This window comes from Labeo rohita, chromosome 22 (genome assembly GCF_022985175.1).
Source record: "Labeo rohita strain BAU-BD-2019 chromosome 22, IGBB_LRoh.1.0, whole genome shotgun sequence".
NCBI classification, from domain to species: Eukaryota; Metazoa; Chordata; class Actinopteri; order Cypriniformes; family Cyprinidae; genus Labeo; species Labeo rohita.
This window is the reverse complement of record NC_066890.1, coordinates 59,440,818-59,458,801: the sequence shown is the minus strand read 5'-3', so window position 1 is coordinate 59,458,801 and position 17,984 is coordinate 59,440,818. Positions and strand designations below refer to the sequence as shown.

The 17,984-nt window shown below is 30.4% G+C and overlaps 1 long non-coding RNA gene across 1 annotated transcript; it reads left to right on the top strand.

The window, feature by feature from the left end:
* The first annotated feature begins 314 nt into the window (after positions 1-314).
* Positions 315-17,205, top strand: LOC127154096 (uncharacterized). Its single transcript, XR_007825439.1, has 3 exons — positions 315-2,591; positions 2,797-2,850; positions 17,084-17,205. It is a non-coding gene; the product is annotated as an uncharacterized LOC127154096 (long non-coding RNA).
* Positions 17,206-17,984: the final 779 nt, after the last annotated feature.

Sequence of the window (17,984 nt, the reverse complement as noted above, 5' to 3'; positions counted from 1 at the left end):
AAGACAACTTCTTTTAAATAGAAAAAAGTCACTTACAAAATTAAATTAGATAAATATTTAAAAAATAATAATAATAATTTAAATATTTAACAGGTGTTGTATTTTTTTATACATTTCATAAATATTTGAAATATTTAATAAAATCAAATATTGAATATAAATGAAACTTTTTAATAACTTTTTGTATGTTAAATATAAAATATAATATACTATCTGTATTTAATTATTTCAAATATATATTAAATATGTTTGATATTTATATTCCATTTTAATGTCAGAAACATATTAAGTACAACGTTCGGATAAAACTAGTATCCACCTGAAGATCAGGAAGTCAGTAAAGTATCAGCGCACTGACCAACATTTGTTCTTATGAACTCAGTAGTGTGCAACAGTAAGCTTAAACTATCCCAAAAATCCTTTCAAAACCGACTGTCAGTTTATTGTTTGTCTGCCGAGGTGTCTCCAAGAGTCCACCGAAGCAATAAGAAATCCCATCTCGTCAAAGGCGGCTCTGTTGCGCTTCAGTAATGTCTCCTGTGGTTTTTTGTTCTCGGCTGTTGTTCCTCCTCAGTTGTTACACCGCTGGAAGAAAAGCTGAGGCTGGCAAACATTTCCCCGGCTCATCGCCGCAAACAAGCTTCTGGAAACATCTAAGACCCAATATCTGACTAAGCGCTTCTCCGATCTCCGTCTGTTGGCGGCTTTATTCACTTGCGAGCTCACATCCATCAGAGGACGAGAAGATTAAAGTCCTCGCTCACATTTTCGGGCCCGATCCCATTTCATGCCAAAGATAGAATTCCAAGTTAATTACCGATGTTTTCCATCAAGACGTTTTTGCTAACTGACAGTCTAAAAATCACTGTCAGCGTGAAACGCTGTCCTGGATTATTTCCATATGAATCAGGGTATTTAATCAAGAAAAACATTTAACTTTTGTTCTGTTAGTAATTGATTGGGTGGTGAAAACTGGGCATTATGTACCAGGATGGATGCGGGGATTGGTGACGTCAACCGAAGAGCACAGAATGTTTCAGAATGAGTTATTACATATTGATTATGTGTTAAATAAAATATAAAGATCCATTTTTTTATGCAGGTTTCAAGAAGTGTTAAAGTCAGCAGATCTATTTGTTATAATATGTTCTATTTGTAATCCATTATTCATGGATTTTATTTTTGTGTCTTTCTGTCCATCTACAAAAAAAGTGACTGTCTGAAAAAGTATCTCTCTGTCTATCTGGAAAAAAATGATGTCTGTATCTCCATCTGTCCAAAAAGTATCTGTCTGTCCATCTATCTATCTGTCCGTCTGTCTGTCTCCATCTTTCTATCCGTCTGTCCGTCCATCTGTCTGTCTGCCTTTCCCTCAGTCTTGTCTATCTGTATCTGTCTGTCTGCCTCCCTGTCTGTCTATCATCTGTCAATTTATCTATCCATCCGTCTTTCCTTCTATCTGTATCCATCCGTCCATCTATCTGTCCCTCCGTCTATTTGTCTGTCCGTCCGTCTGTCTGCCTTTCCATCGGTCTTGTCTATTTGCATCCTTGTATCCGTCCGTCTGTCTCTCCGTCTGTCTATCAGTATATTCATCTGTCTGTCTATCTGTCTGTCCCATCTATCTATGCGTCCATCTGTCTGTCTATCTGCTTCTCCGGCTGTCTATCTATCTGTCTCTCTGTCCATCTGTCTATCCATCTGTCCATCCGTCTGTCTATCTGTCCATCTGTCTGTCTATCCATCTGTTTGTCCATCTATCTATATGTATGTCTGTCTGTCTGTCCGTCCGTTCATCTGTCAGTCTGTATCTCTGTCAGTCTATCTATCCAGCTGTCCATCTATCTGTCTTTCTGTCCGTCTGTCTATCTGCCTGTCTGTATAAAAAAGTATCTCTCTGTTAATTTGTCTCTGTCCATCTGGAAAAAAAAAAAAATCTGTCTGTATCTCTGCCTGTCCAAATACTATCTGCCTAAAATAATTTGTCTTTCTGTCTCTCCATCTGCATAAAAAACTATTTGTTTGTCTGTCTGTCTGTCTGTCCAAAAAGTATCTGTTTGTCCATGGGTCTCTTTGTCCATCTGAAAAAAAGTGTCTGTCTGAGATAATTTTGTCTGAAAAAGTATGTTCGTCTCTCCATCTGTCTATGTCCATCTGTCTCTTTGTGCATCTGAGAAAAAAAAATGTCTGTCTTACTGTCTAAAATGTATCTGTCTGAAAAAAAAAAAAGGTCTCTCTGAAAAAAGTATGTCCATCTGAAAAGGTGTCTGTCTGTCGGTCAGTCTATCTATCCATTTGTCTGAGTAGAATGTGTCTGCCTGTGTTTGTTTGTCCACATGAAAATCTGTCTGTAGGAAGTGCCTGATTGTTTTTCTCCGACTGTCTGAAAAAATATCTGCCTTTCTGTCTGTCTGTAGAAGTGCAGTGAAGTGTCTATTCATCTGTCCAAAAAAACCCCACCTGTCTGTCTTTAAAAATAAAGTTTGTTGCTGTCTGTCTGTCTGAAAAGTATTGTCTTCCAGTTGCAATGCATCATGGGAGTGGCCAGTTACTTGAGTGACTGATTGGTGGATCTGTCTTCGGGATTATGGGTAACTTTTTACAGAAACATACATCACTGAACAACCTTATGGTAACTCTCTCTTAAACTATTTATACATTATCATACAAATAGGACATCTTTACAATCTGATTAAAAATAAACAAGCTTGTTCTCTAGAGTGTGTCATTTGGCGTGTTATCACAGAGGCTTGATCTTACGTGTGTATGACCTCACGTTTGTGATTATCTTTTCAGTGTGGAGAGGAAAGTGCAGTAACAGCACCATCTGTTTGGGTGTTCAGTGCTCAGGTATGCCACACCACCTGTCTGCGTCTCTTCCATCGCTGTCATCTCACAGCGGCCGCCGTCGACATTTCAAGCATCAGGGTGTTTTTAACAAAACATCGCTGAGCTGAGTGCTGACATATGTTAAAGAGACACTCAGACAGACGCCACAGGAACACGTGCTGTTAGTACTCACTACACTGACACCTAGGAAGGGTTTGATTGTCCTGTCTGTCTGACAAGAGGATCCGTCTGTCTGAAAACAGTGTGTCTCTATGCGCTTTTCAGTCTGAAAAATGTCGAAGTATGTACCTGTCTGTCAGTCTAAACATCCATCTCTCTGTCCGTCCGTCCGTCTGTCTGTCCATCCTTCTGTTTGTCCATCTGTCTGTCTCTATGTCTGTCCGTCTATCTATCCGTCCTTCTATCTGTCTGTCCCTCCGTATGCCTGTTCTTCTGTCTGTCTGTCCGTCCATCTCTTTCTCTTCGTCTGTCCATCTATCTATCTGTCCATCTGTCCGTCCCTCTGTCTGTCTATCTGTCTGTCTCTGTCCGTCCGTCTGTCTATCTATCCGTCCTTCTATCTGTCTGTCCCTCCGTATATGTCTGTCCTTCTGTCCGTCCGTCCGTCTGTCCGTCCGTCCGTCTGTCCATCCATCCATCCATGTATCTATCTATCTATCCGTCTGTCTCTGTCTATCTACCTATCTGTCTGTCTGTCCGTCCTTCTGTCTATCTGTCCATCCAGCCATCTCTCTGTCTGTCTGGCCTTCTATCTATCTGTCCATCTCTGTCCATCCTTCTGTCTGTCTGTCTGTCTCTCTTTGTCTGTCTATCTGTCCATCTCTCTGTCTGTCTATCCATCCTTCTATGTCTGTTCATCCTTCTGTCTGTCCGTCTGTATGTCCTTTCTTCTGTCTGTCCTTCTGTCTCTGTCTATCCCCTTGTCTGTTTATTTTACGTCCGTCCGTCCATCTGTCTCTTTGTCTATCTGTCCGTCTCTTTGTCTGTCTATCTATCCATCCTTCCTTCTCTCTCCGTCCCTATGTCAGTCCTTTCCGTCCATCCTTCCCTATGTCAGTCCTTCTGTCCGTCCCTCCCTCCGTCTATCTACCCATCAGTCCTTCTATCTATCTGTCTGTTCATCCATTTGTCTGTCTGTCTATCTATCGGTCCGTCCGTCCGTCTGTCTCTCTTTGTTTGCCTGTCTATCTATACATCCTTCTATCTCTCTGTCTGTCTCTATGTCCGTCCTTTCTGTCCATCCTTCCCTATGTTAGTCCTTCTGTCTGTCTGTCCGTCCGTCCGTCCAACTACCTATCCATCCTTCTATCTATCTGTCCATCCGTCTCTTTGTTTGCCTGTCTATCCATCTTTCTGTTCATCCCTATGTCCATCCTTTCCGTTCATCCTTACCTATGTCCGGCCTTCTGTCTGTCCATCTGTCAATCTATCTACCTATCTATCCATACATGTGTCCATCCTTTTTCTCTCTCTGTCTGTCTGTTAGTAAAACAGTTTCTGATGATGGATTATTAATTACATTTGTATAAAGGAACAAAATTGCTCTTTGATTTCAACATTCATGTATAGTTAGGCACAGAATAGAATCTAATTTAAATGTTTTAAGTAAACTAAAAAAAAAAAATAATAACAACAAAGAAAACAGCAGAGAAATTCATTCCGGCAGCATGTTTTTGGCCCCACTCTTTTTTATCATCATATTTTTGCCCTGAGCCCTTGTTAATTTTCAGCCCTGCCTCTTTGCAATTAATTACTTCAAAGGGCTCAATCGCTAGCGTGCTTTGATAGTCTGCAGTGCGGCGAGGGCGTTCCACAACCGCTGCGCCATATTTCATCATAAAGGGTCACTTTATCAAACATCTCCGGCCGTTTTGGAGGCCTACCAAATGTGCAATTAACAGCGGATGTGGGGAGGAGGGCGGCTGCATCGCTGATAACGTCTGCGGCCGCCAGATGTACCGCGATGACTTTGCTAGCTGATTGCAGCATGGGGTGATTTTAATGACTCAGGTGTGGAAGGAGGAGAGCCGTGAGCCCGCGCTTATGCCTTCTGCTGTCTTCCGCTATTGATTTTGTCTGGAAGACTTTAGGCGGGATGCGTTTGTGTCTAGGGATGAAGATGATGTCTTTGTTTGTCCTGACGTTTGCTAATGTGGGGTAGCGTGTTTAAAACGCAGAGCGCAATCGAGAACTGAATGTTGGTTTATTGATTTGAGTTCACTTAAGGATATGAATGAAACGTTTGAATCATTTTTTATGCAAAAATGTAGACATGACCGCATTGCACCTGTTCATTCCCATTGGACGTTCTTGATGTGTGCTTGTTACTAAGGCACCACCAAACCTTCAATACTCAGTTTCTTCTTCTTCAAATTAAATTAAATTAAATAATATAAATAATTATTTATAAATGGTATGTTTATTGTGCTTGTTACGCTAGTTTATTTATATTCATTAAAATTAATAATTAATAATAATAATAAATGTATTATTAAATTAGTATTAAAATAATTTATTAATAATTATTTTAAATATTTAGTAACTTATTTATTTTATTAACTTATCATTAATAATAATAACAAATAAAGCTATTTTATTACATAAGCAAATAATTGTATTTAAATAATTTAATAATTAGCATTATTATGGTATTGTTGTCATTCTTAAATGATTTATTTTAATTATTTTAGTCTTTTTAGAATTAAATAATCAAATAATAATATATAATGAAATACAATTAACAAAATTATTTTCATTTTTTATTATTTTTATTATTATTGCAACAACAGAAATAAAATGACTTTACTGACTTAATAAAAAAATTAAGAAAGGTATCATTTAATCATTTTATTGTTATTATTAAATATTTATTTCTTTGTGTAATTGTCATTAACAATAAATGATTTATAATTTTCAGTTTTAGAATCAAATAATCACTGATTTAATTATTTAATTTATTAAATTAAGTTAACATAATACAAATACAATTATTGTAATTGTCATTATTTTAATTTATTCTATTATTATTATTATTATTATTATTATTATTGCAACAACAAAAAATTAAATGATTTATGTAATGTATTAATTGACACTTATTATTATTATAATTATTATTATTAAAAATGTTTGGTCATTTATTCATTTGATTTATTATTAAATCATTATATTTCTTTGTTATATTATATATAACTATAATTATACAATTAGATTTCTTAATTGTGTTTAACAATAATAATTCAAGTTATTATCTTGTTTTATTTTTAGAATTAATCAATGATTTAATAATTTATATTAAAATGTCATTGTTAAATTTATTATTATATTATTGTTAATTAAATCAAATAATGATTTTAATAATTTGTATAATTAAATTATTAGTATTATTATTATTGCAACAACAAAAAAATCAAATGACTTATTTAATTTATTGATATTATTATTATTATTAGTAGTAGTAGTAGTATCATTATTAAAAATGTGTTATATTTTATTCATTTTATTATTATTATTAATACATTATATTTTTGTAAATTGAGAGATAAATTCATATTTAAATATATGATTGTTTTTGTATTATTGTTAAATATATTTGTTTTGTATTATTGTTGATTCCCGTTGGAACATTTTGTTTCCTGCTCAAACTAAGTAGAAAATGCTGTATCATCAGCTCAGCAAAATGACACTAGTATTCACCGCTGCTAGCCATTATCGTTAGCGTCCGCCGTCAGCCCGCGCCAAACCACATAACAAGCAAACCATTTCCTAATTAGCCAGGAATGATCTGCCAGGAATGAAACTCTTTGTGTTTCGTCTTCAGTCTCTCTGTGTCGTGGCATAATAATAGCGAGGCGAATCAAAGCGCTAGGCCGCTAGGTTTCGTGTGGTAATAACGGAACAGAAGTAGCCTCGTCTCGACGCCTCGGTTAGATGGAAATGAAAGCGACGGGTGTGAATATCAACACCCACCCGGTGGCTCCATTTCACACTAACACACAGGAGACGGGCTAAATTTAAACTCTCGGGCTCCTCGCGGCGCTAGTATTAGCCGCTAATGCTCTCGGGGACTCGCGGACTCTCTCCAGACCGTCACGCCCACCCGCCTTCCTGTCACGCTGCTTATTGTTTATATTTACACGTTTGTCTTCTCCAGCACCTGAGCTAAAACTGTCCCGTCTTCTCGCCTGCGCTCGCACTATTAAATTTATCATGCGAGAAGTAAAAGAAGGTAAAAACACATGTAGTCGCTTGTTTAGTTTGAGAAAGGATTGAAAGCGACACTAGCGGGGATTGTTAGCACTTGTTGCATGGATTTGCTCACTTTTTCCTGTTTTAAGCTAATAAACGCATTTAGTCAGTTGGGTTTTGCTTGGTGGGTGATGTTAACCATGTTGCCTGTGATTTTTAGATAAAAAGTAATTGATTTATAAATTATTGATTTATAAAATATAATTATTTTATTATTATTAACAGTACATGGTAAAATGCACAGTATTTATTGGTTTATGCAATTTATATAATTGAATATTTTTTTTTTTCACATTATTATTAAACATCATAGTAGTAAAATTATAATTTTTATTATTAATGTAACTTACCTTTTATCATTTTAAATCAAGTATATAGTTAGTAAAAATGTTATTGATAAAAATGTAAGTTATTAAATAGTAACTTAATTATATAAATGAATTGCTTATTTTTTTATTATTTTTTTATTTTCAATTGTATTATTAAATGTTATTATTCATATATTATTATTATTTTTTAAATAATTTTAATTCAATAATTAATAATTTTATATTTAAAAATAATTGTTTATATAATATAATTTATAAAGTAAATTAATAGTAGTGGTAGTATTGATAATAAAATTATTATATATTTATATTACACATTTTAACTGATAAAACAAATAATATTATTTTTCGTTATTAAAAATAAGAATTAATTATTTACTGTTATAAATGTAATTGTTTTATTGTTTATTATTATTATTATAAAATACTTAAAATACTAATTAATTTAATTGTAATCAGATAATTATTAAAATAACAAGTAGTACCATTTAATAATTTAATGGTGTATTAGTTTTATTATACTATTTATATAAAATACTCATAGTTTTTAATAAATAAATGAGTTGTTGTAAAATATTTAAATCAATTTAATTTGAATCAGATAATTATTAAAACAAAATTAATAAAATATTTTTATTATTATAATTTTTAGTTTATTTATAAATTATTATTATTATTATTATTATTATTTATAGTAGTAGTAATATTTAATAATAATTAAATGATTTATTATTATTGTTGTTGTTAAATACTCAAATAGTTTATTTTAATCATATAATTAAAACAGACAATAATTCAAATTTAAAAAAAATAATAAAATAGTCTTTTATTCATAGTTTTATTAGTGTTAGTAATATTGTAATTTAATTGTAATAATTAAATGATTTATTATAATTGTTATTATTATTATAAAATGTTCAAATAGATTTAATTTAAATCAGATTATTAAAATAACAAAATTAAAATATAAATATTTATTAGTAGTAGTATTAGTAGTAGTAGTATCATATAATTAATATAAAATACTGTTTTAATTCATTTTAATCAGATAATTATTAAAATAAAAATATATATAAAAATAAAAAAAATTTGTTAATATTAGTAGTATTAGTACCATTTTATTAGATTATAATTTTCATTATACTGTCATTTTAATTAACTGATTTAAAATATATCATGCGAGAAGTAAAAATATATTAAAAACATATGTATGTTGTGCTTTAGCTTATTAAAGCACTGCTAGATTTGCACGTTTTCCTAGTTTAAGCTAATAAACACCATTTTAAAGTTTTCCGGAGGTTTTCAAACCCTAGAAATCACACTGATAATATTAGCAGTGTAGTATATATATGCGCGGGAAAATGGCGGCTTCTGACAGGAAACATTCCGTTTATTATTCCGCTTTAGTTTCATTTGGTTAACGTTAACAGCTTTGTAAATGGCCACAGTGGCAGAACAAAGGCTCATACAGATATAAAATGGCAAAATAAATCAGAATATTAGCCAGTTTAGGCGCTAACGCTAGTTTGAAAACTCAAAACGGAGACCGAACGATGACATAACTTCAAAAAACAGAACAACCCGTCAACTTTTACAGCGCTCAAATCTGTCCGACGGCGTTTTTAAACATGACGCTTGAACGTCGCTAGAAAATTGTCGTCACCAGAGCTTCAGGAATCTGCTGGCGCGCGTCAGAGTTTCTCGGAAACATGAATGTTTAATTCCTGATGGCTTTCCTCACCTGCGGGATCCGCGGAGCAGCGCTTTGATGGCGGCGAGCGCGAGTCTCATTATATTCGCTCTCTTCTGGCGTGTAGCCTATAGCCATGTGTTTGAAATGTATATATGCTTTCACAGGAGCTCTTAGTGGGAAATACGGCCCTCTGAACGACTCAAAGAATAGAGTTGCTCTGTTTGAAAGCTCAGCTTTTCTCACAGGAACAACGACTGCACGAAAACACACGCAGTCAGCTTTAAAACACACCAAAGTAGGAAAAATAGGGCAACCTGACTTGTTTTTGCTTTATTATACTGAAACATTATTATTTTTAGTTTTAGCTATTTTAATTATTTTAGCTATTTTAATCATAAAAATCCCATAAAGGTACATTGACAGAATGTTCAAATGAGCCAAGACTATTCAAACTCCAACTGTCAAAATTCAAACGTAAACTCAAGAATCCTCTGAGAGTAAATCAAGACTTCCCTTCTACTATTTCTAATCAATTCAAACTTCCATTCTAATATTTCTAATCTATTTATCTATCTAGACAAGCCTAGCAACTAGAATCATGCTAGTAACTTGCTAATCATGCTAACAACATGCTAACAACATGCTAGAAACTTGCTAATTATGCTAAAAACATGTTAACAACTTGTTAATCATGCTAGAAACATGCTAGCAACCTACTAATCATGCTTGAATCTAGGGATGTAACTATCAAAATTTCTTATCACGATGATAGTAAAAATGTATCACGGTTATCGGTAATATTACGGTATTGTTAAAATGTGCTTGAAATGTTACAAACATACTGACACATAAATCACGTCACCAAGTTTTATAAACTAAAACAATAACAGTACCAATGATGTCCGGATTTTAAATGACAACATGACTGACAACCGTTTAACTAATAGCATGTTTACATATCTAATGTAAATGATTAAAGAAAGCTTTGAAAACGTTTTTATAAAATCTATCCCTCAGATTTCAGCCTTTAAATAAAGAAAAGGGTTTAGTCAAAATGATAATTGATTAATAAATTATTATATGTATTTTATCTGTGCATAAATCTAGATAACTTATCTGAATTGTTCAAATGTGTAGAATCCAAGTAAGCTTGTTTTTCATCAACTGGTCAAAATTTAGGCTACAGCAGGGCATGCAAATTCGGTCTGTTTTTTTGGCCAGACAAAAACTGCACACAAGCTGAATGTAAGTCTCTGTAAATCCACTGTTAGACACTATGGCGCTTATGGAAAAGCTGAATTACAGGCAGCTGTTTTCCTTTGAACTCCGTGGATAAAGCAGCATTGCTTTAAATATTACATGGGGAGAAGATGAAAACAAAATGCCATCGAATCTTTTCTGAAGACGGTCAGAACCTCCAGAGGTACATTCATATAATTAATTCATTCATATATTCGTTTCATTTGTGTAATTCTTGAATTACGTTTGTGCCGGTGGGTGCCCAACAAGTAAAACGCATGGGCTGCAATTACATCAGTTACCAAGTAATACAGACATTCATCCTATGAGGGTTGCGCTTCTCTAAATAAAATGATTTAATAAATACCTGTTTACAATAAGCACTTATTCGCGCGTACACAGGACAAAGTTTGAGGGCGCGCACGTAATATCTGAGGTAATGCAGAGCATGATCAATATATATTTGGGAGAGCAAGCCCACTGCTAGCCGAAAGATTTGTGCTGACACCCTCACGTATTACAGTGCGCTCTTTGCATTTGCCATTAAAATGACACCAAAAACGTGTTCAAATGAACGATGAAAATGAGAATTAAGTCGTAAAAGCTGCAATCCATTTCTTACTGGTTAAACTGAACAGAGACTCGTGTTTTTCTATTGGTGCTCGATCATTACGCAAATGAGACTGTTAGTAAAACTGTGCTTTATGCTGTACAGTGTTCATTTATCGTCAGTTGTTCAAATCGCGATAATCAAATACGGTTATAATGATAATTTAAATATGAAACGGTAATACTAACCGTGGGGAATTTTATCATGATTTATCGTCAAACCAGTAATCGTTACATCCCTACTTGAAACATGCTGGTAACTTGCTAATCATGCTAGAAACACGCTAGCCCCTGCTAGTCATGTTAGCAACATGCTAATCATACTAGAATCATGCTAGAAACATGCTAGCAACTTGTTAATCATGCTAGCAAATTGCTAATCATGCTAGAAACATGCTAGCTACTTGTTAATCATGCTAGCAACATGCTAACATCATCTTAATCAGGCTAAAAACATGCTAGCAAATTGATAATCATGCTAGCATCATGCTAAAAACTTGCTAATCATGTTAGAAACATGTTAGCATGCTTTTTTTTTAACTTTTTAACTTTTCAAACGTTCTGGTCTGGCTTTAACAAGCTATTTTGTTTGTCTTGACAAACGTTTTTATCTAGTTATCATATATTATTTTATATTTTAATTTTAGATTTGTTTTGATACTTTAAATTTTGCAAAACAACTTAAAATGCCTTGTTTTGCTTTGTTATATTAAAATGAGATTATTTAAAAAAAAACCTAATAATATAAAACAATAATAATATAAATAATACATTTATTATGATTACAATATATATTATAATATATATAAACAATATAATTAGTGTTGTTTTTAGTATTTATTAAAAATGTTTACATTTTGTGTCTGCTTTTTAACATCTAAATTAATTTCAACATCTCAGTTAATGTTTATTTAAAATTTTGTAAAAGTTTTATTTGTGATTATAATTAAAATATCAAAAATTATCGAGTCAATTAGATTTTTAGTTACACCTTGTTTTGCTTTATTATAATATTATTATTTTAGATATGATCCTTTTTATGTAATTAATGTAGTATTTATTAATACTTTTAAGTTTTATTTATCATTTAGTATTTTTAATATTTTTTTGTCCTTTTTAAATGGCTTTTTTACTTGACAATTTTAGTAAAATAGAGAACATTTACATTTTTATCAACACTGATATTAAAAATCATAATAGTATTTTTGGTATGATTATTATTATTAATGTAACTGCTTCTATTATTATTATTTTAATTTATATAATTAATAAAAAATGTTATTAATAAAAAAATTTAAGTTAAAAATAATAACCTGTTTATATAAATTAATTACTTAATTTTTAAATCATATTTGTACATATAATCAAAATAATGAAATTGATTAATAAAATAAAATAATTAAATTAATTAAATAAAAATGATACTTTTTAAAAAAAAAAAAAATAATTTATATAATTTAGCTTAAAATAAACTAGTGGTAGTGTTTGTATTAACCTTAAAATTAAATAGTTTAAAATACGTTTTTATATTCCTAAACAGATCAAATAAATAATTCATTTAGCTTTTCATTTAAAAATAAATATAATACATTATTTGTTATAAATGTTAAATGTTATAATTGTTTTATTGTTCAGTATTATTAAAATAAAATATTAATAATAATTTTTATTTCATTTAAGTTTAATCATATAGTTAATTTAAGCAGATAATTTATTTAAAATTGTATTATTAACATTATTATTAGTAGTAGTAGTAGTAGTAGTGGTAGTGTTAGTATTAATATTACAATTAGTTTAAAATAATTATTAATATTATTTGATAAAAATATTCAGATTTTAATATATTTGGTTCATTATTATTAATATAACATATTCAAATAATTTAATTAATTAATAATTTAATTAAAATTAATTTTTGTTTAATTATTTTGTAATTGTTTTATTGTTCATTATTACTTATATAATATATTCAAACAATTTTAATTTCATTTTGTAAATAAATTGAATCATAATTATTTTTTATTATTTTATTATATTATTATATTTAATTATTTGGGTGCTAACGTTCATGTTTTCTGTGTTCTTGGATTCTGTCTGGGTCTGTCCAGTAATTTAAAATATATCATATAAGAAGTAAAAATACATTAAAAGTGCACATAATTTGTGGTTTAGCTTGATAAAGCACTGAAAATAACAGTAGCAGTGCTGTTAGCAGTTGTTGCCATTACATTTGCACACATTTTCCTACTTTAATAGTAGATTTAGTATTTTTGTTTGATGTGTTTTCCATTTTTTTGAATGCCTTTTTTACTTGACAGTTTGAGTAAAATACAGAAAATTTACATTTTTACATTGAGTAAATATTTTAGTAATTGAGTAATTATTTAGTTAATATTTTAAAATATTAAAATAATTAGAATTGCTACACTTTCCAAATGTTCAGTCAAAACATGTAAATATATTGTTTGTGATAAGAAAATGTTTTGTACTAGATGTCGATTTGCAATTACTCAAGAATGCTGAATTTAAGAGCGATTTTTCATGTGTAACCTGAACAAATGAGTATTTGTAGTATCATTTATGCGATGAGTGTATGTTGACGTTTCACACGTCTGAGATTTGAAGCGGTGTCTGTCAGAGTGAGTTAAAGCTGCTCTCCTGACCCGGCACTGATGGCCAGACCGTCTGACGTGGTTCAGTCTGGATCGGGTCGGTCTGACTCACCGAGCGCTGCATCTGTCAGACGTGGGAGAGACGTTGAGTTTGGCTCTTCATCAGCTCCATCACACTCCTCTGTCTGTCCACGCTACACACGCTCACCGTGTTTCCCAGAAAAGACGTTGCAGCGGGCCAAAACGCCACTGCTGAGAGCCAAAACACAGACAGGTTGCAGCAGCATTTAAGAGTCTTAGTGTATTACTGGACTCACAAATCATGTTCAATACCAGTAAATCAAAATACATTTTAATGAACATTACAAAGATGCATTTTAGATTCTCTCACGACACAACAAATCTTAATCCATTTAATGGTATTCAAAACTGAAATTGTATTACTATTATATTATTATTATTATTGTTGTTGTTGTTGTTGTTTTTTAAATCCTATTTAGATTATTTAATGTATATGATATGATAATATAATACATAATTTAAATATAATTATAATAAATTAACTTTTGTAATGTATTATTTATGTATAAAAAGACTATTTGAATAATTTCATGTATATTATGTAAGTTATTAATAAATAATAGTTTACGTAACAGTTGAATTTGTATATGCATTATATAAAAATAAATTAAAAACTAAAAATAATTTTCAATTAAATATTTTAAATGATTTTAAATGTAATGTTTTTCAGAACAGGACAGGATATATGTATTTATGTATTACTATTATTATTATTAATAATAATAATAATTATTATTATTATTATTATTTTAAATTATATTTCAGTTATTTATTTTATGTACATGATATGATAATATCATAAAATATTAATTTTAATATAATCTAAATAATACATTTATTATTTTATCATTACTTTAAACATTAACAATTTTGTACATAATATAAAGGGCTTCATTTCATGATTAGCATGTAGTTAGCATGTTTCTAGCATGTTGTTAGCATTATTAGCATGTTAACATGTTGCTACCATGTTTCTGGCATGAATAGCATGTTGTTAGCATGATCCTAGCACGATTATCATGCTGACATGTTGCTAGCATGTTTCTAACACAAATAGCATGTTGATAGCATGATTAGCATGTTGCTAGCATGTTGATAACACAAATGGCATGTTGATAGCATGATTAGCATGTTGCTAGCATGTTGATAGCATGATTGACATGTTGCTAGCATGTTGCTAACACGAATAGCATGATGATAGCATGATTAGCATGTTGCTAGCATGTTGATAGCATGATTAGCATGTAGTTACCATGTTTCTAACACGAATAGCATGATGATAGCATGATTACCATGTTGCTAGCATGTTGATAGCATGATTGACATGTTGCTAGCATGTTTCTAACACGAATAGCATGTTGCTAACATGTTGCTAGCATGTTTCTAGCACGAATAGCTTGTTAACATGATTAGCATGTAGTTAGCATGTTTCTAGCATGTTGTTGATATGATTAGCATATTAACATGCTTCTAGCATGAATACCATGTTGCTAGCATGTTTCTAACACGAATAGCATGATGATAGCATGATTAGCATGTTGCTAGCATGTTTCTAAAACAAATATGATGTTGATAGAATGATTAGCGTGTTTCTAGCATGTTGATAGCATGATTGACATGTTAATGTTTCTAGCATGAAGAGCATGTTGCTAACATGTTTTTAAGCATAATTATGTTAACTTGTTGCTAGCATGTTTCTAGCACGAATAGCTTGTTAACATGATTAGCATGTAGTTAGCATGTTTCTAGCATGTTGTTAATATGATTAGCATATTAACATGTTTCTAGCATGAATACCATGTTGCTAGCATGTTTCTTACATGATTCTAGCATGCTTCTAGCATCTGTGGCATGTTGTTAGCATGATTAGTATGTTTCTAGCTTGCTGTTAGCATGATGGGCATGTAAACATGTTGCTACCGTGTTTCTAGCATGAATAGCATGTTGCTAGCATGATTCTAGCATGATTATCATGTTAACATGATTAGCATGTAGTTAGCATGATTGGCATGTTGTTAACATGTTGCTAGTATGTTTCTAGCATGATTACTATGTAATAAGAAGTTATTACATTATAAATGATTAAAAATGTAACTATTAATATAATAATGTAAGTTATTAATAAAAGCATTCATTGTTTAACATTACAAAACATTTTGATATTTATTTTAATTTTAAATTAATATAATTTATGTAATTTATCATGCAATGAGAATGTTTAATATTATTAATGACAGTATTTAACATTATTCGTAAATTTTGTGTACATTATTTTGTTAATATAATATTTTCTTAAATAATAATTTTAAATGTTACATTCATTTTATGTACAATCTATGTCAATATTGATAGTTTTTATTATTTACAATTAATCATTATGCAAAAAAGATTTTATGTACATCTATACGTTGTTAATGAAAAAATATATTAATATTATTAATAGTATTTATTTAACATACATTTTATGTTCACTATGTAAAATTATTTTAAATTGTTATTTCAGTATAAATTCAATAAAATTATTTTATTTTTGGTAAATTACATACAATTATTTTAATAATATTGTAATTTTTTTCTAATAAAGAAAATAAAATATGAATAATAAAAATACAATATTTTAAACAATTCTTTATCACCAGTAAAAATAAAGGCAATGAAGGCAGCGCCCTACAAAATGCATCCAAACGCAGTTGACGATGGCTAATTAACAGATTTGTTAATGCAGAGTGTGATTAAACCACTGCAGGCGTCAGACGTGGAGATTCAGCGTGCTAATCACTCATGTTTTTATATATAAAAACACACATGTATTGTTGTGATTTAACCTAATTGCAACCGAAATGCAACGTTTGGCAAACACAGTGTTCTGTTCTGTTAATTTGCACCTGATTATGTCTGAAGAAACATTGAAACTTAAAGCAAAGATCGACACAATCAGACAAACCGTCTCCCAGAGGCTCATGGGAAATCAGGCCACCCGCCGGAGGTCAAAGGTCATGGCTCCAGTCGGCTTTGATTGAGCTATGGATTGATATTGATTCCTTTTTATTATAGTTTGCGTAATGAAAGTACACAAGATTGATTCAGGCATTGGATTTCCATTTGTTTACCTAATGCTAATGGCGGCAAGTCGCTCAAACGAACACTAGCCTGTAGTTTTTGACTGAAATCTACTGAAATGAATGTGAAATAACCTAAAAGTGTGTATAAATATACAAAATGACTGCAGATTTGTAGGAACTTGATTGTTTAAGTGTCGTGTGATTAGCCAATGAGCTTTCATGCTACATTTTCATCAAAACATTATGTTTGAACATGTTTGTTGATTTGTATGATCATGAAACAACTGTTTTATGTTAAATTTATACTGAGTTCATGTCTTAGCTTCATTTTCTTGTGCATTTACCTACTTTATTTTCCAGGTTTGTCATTTCTCATCGAGCGTCAAACGGTGATTAGCATACAGTGATGTTACGATCAGGATCCTGCGGTTTCAGCTGGGAAACCCTGTGGCGGCGCTAAAGGTCACATGACCATCAGTCTCACTCAGGTGTGTTTTCTTTTGAAAGATTTATTTTATTATTAATTTAATGTGTTCATATTAAAAATACTTTATTATTTGTGTTGTTTATCATTATTATTATTATTTTATTTATTTATTTATTTATTAAAACTTAAATTGGTATATTTATTATTGTTAATTATTGAAATTATTTTAATAATAATTTTATTAAAAATACAACCTGGCTGCACTGTAGCTTTTATTTTTTTATTTTTTTATTATTATTATTAATTAATTATTATTAAAATCATTATATTTATTTTAGTGTTAATTTAATTGTTCGTATTAAAAATATTTTATTATTTGTGTTATTTATCATTATTATTATTATTATTATTATTGTATTTTTAACAACTTAATTTATATTTATTATTAATAATAATTTAAATCATTTTTATAATAATTGTATTAAAATTACAACATGGCTGCACTGTAACTTATTTATTTATTTATAATAACATAAATGTAATAATTAATAAAATCATTATATTAATTTTAGTGTCAATTTAGCTGTGTTCACATTAAAATATTTTGTTTGTTTGTTAATATTTTTATATTTTTAACAACTTAAATTATTATTATTAATAATTATTTAAATTAATTTCTGAATTATTAAAATTACATCCGGACAGCTGCACTGTAGCTAAATTATATATTTATTTATTAATGTATTTATTTCATTATTTAATTTTTTATTATTACCTATTAATAATAAAATAAACATAATTATTATTAAAATATTATTTATTTTAGTAACTTAA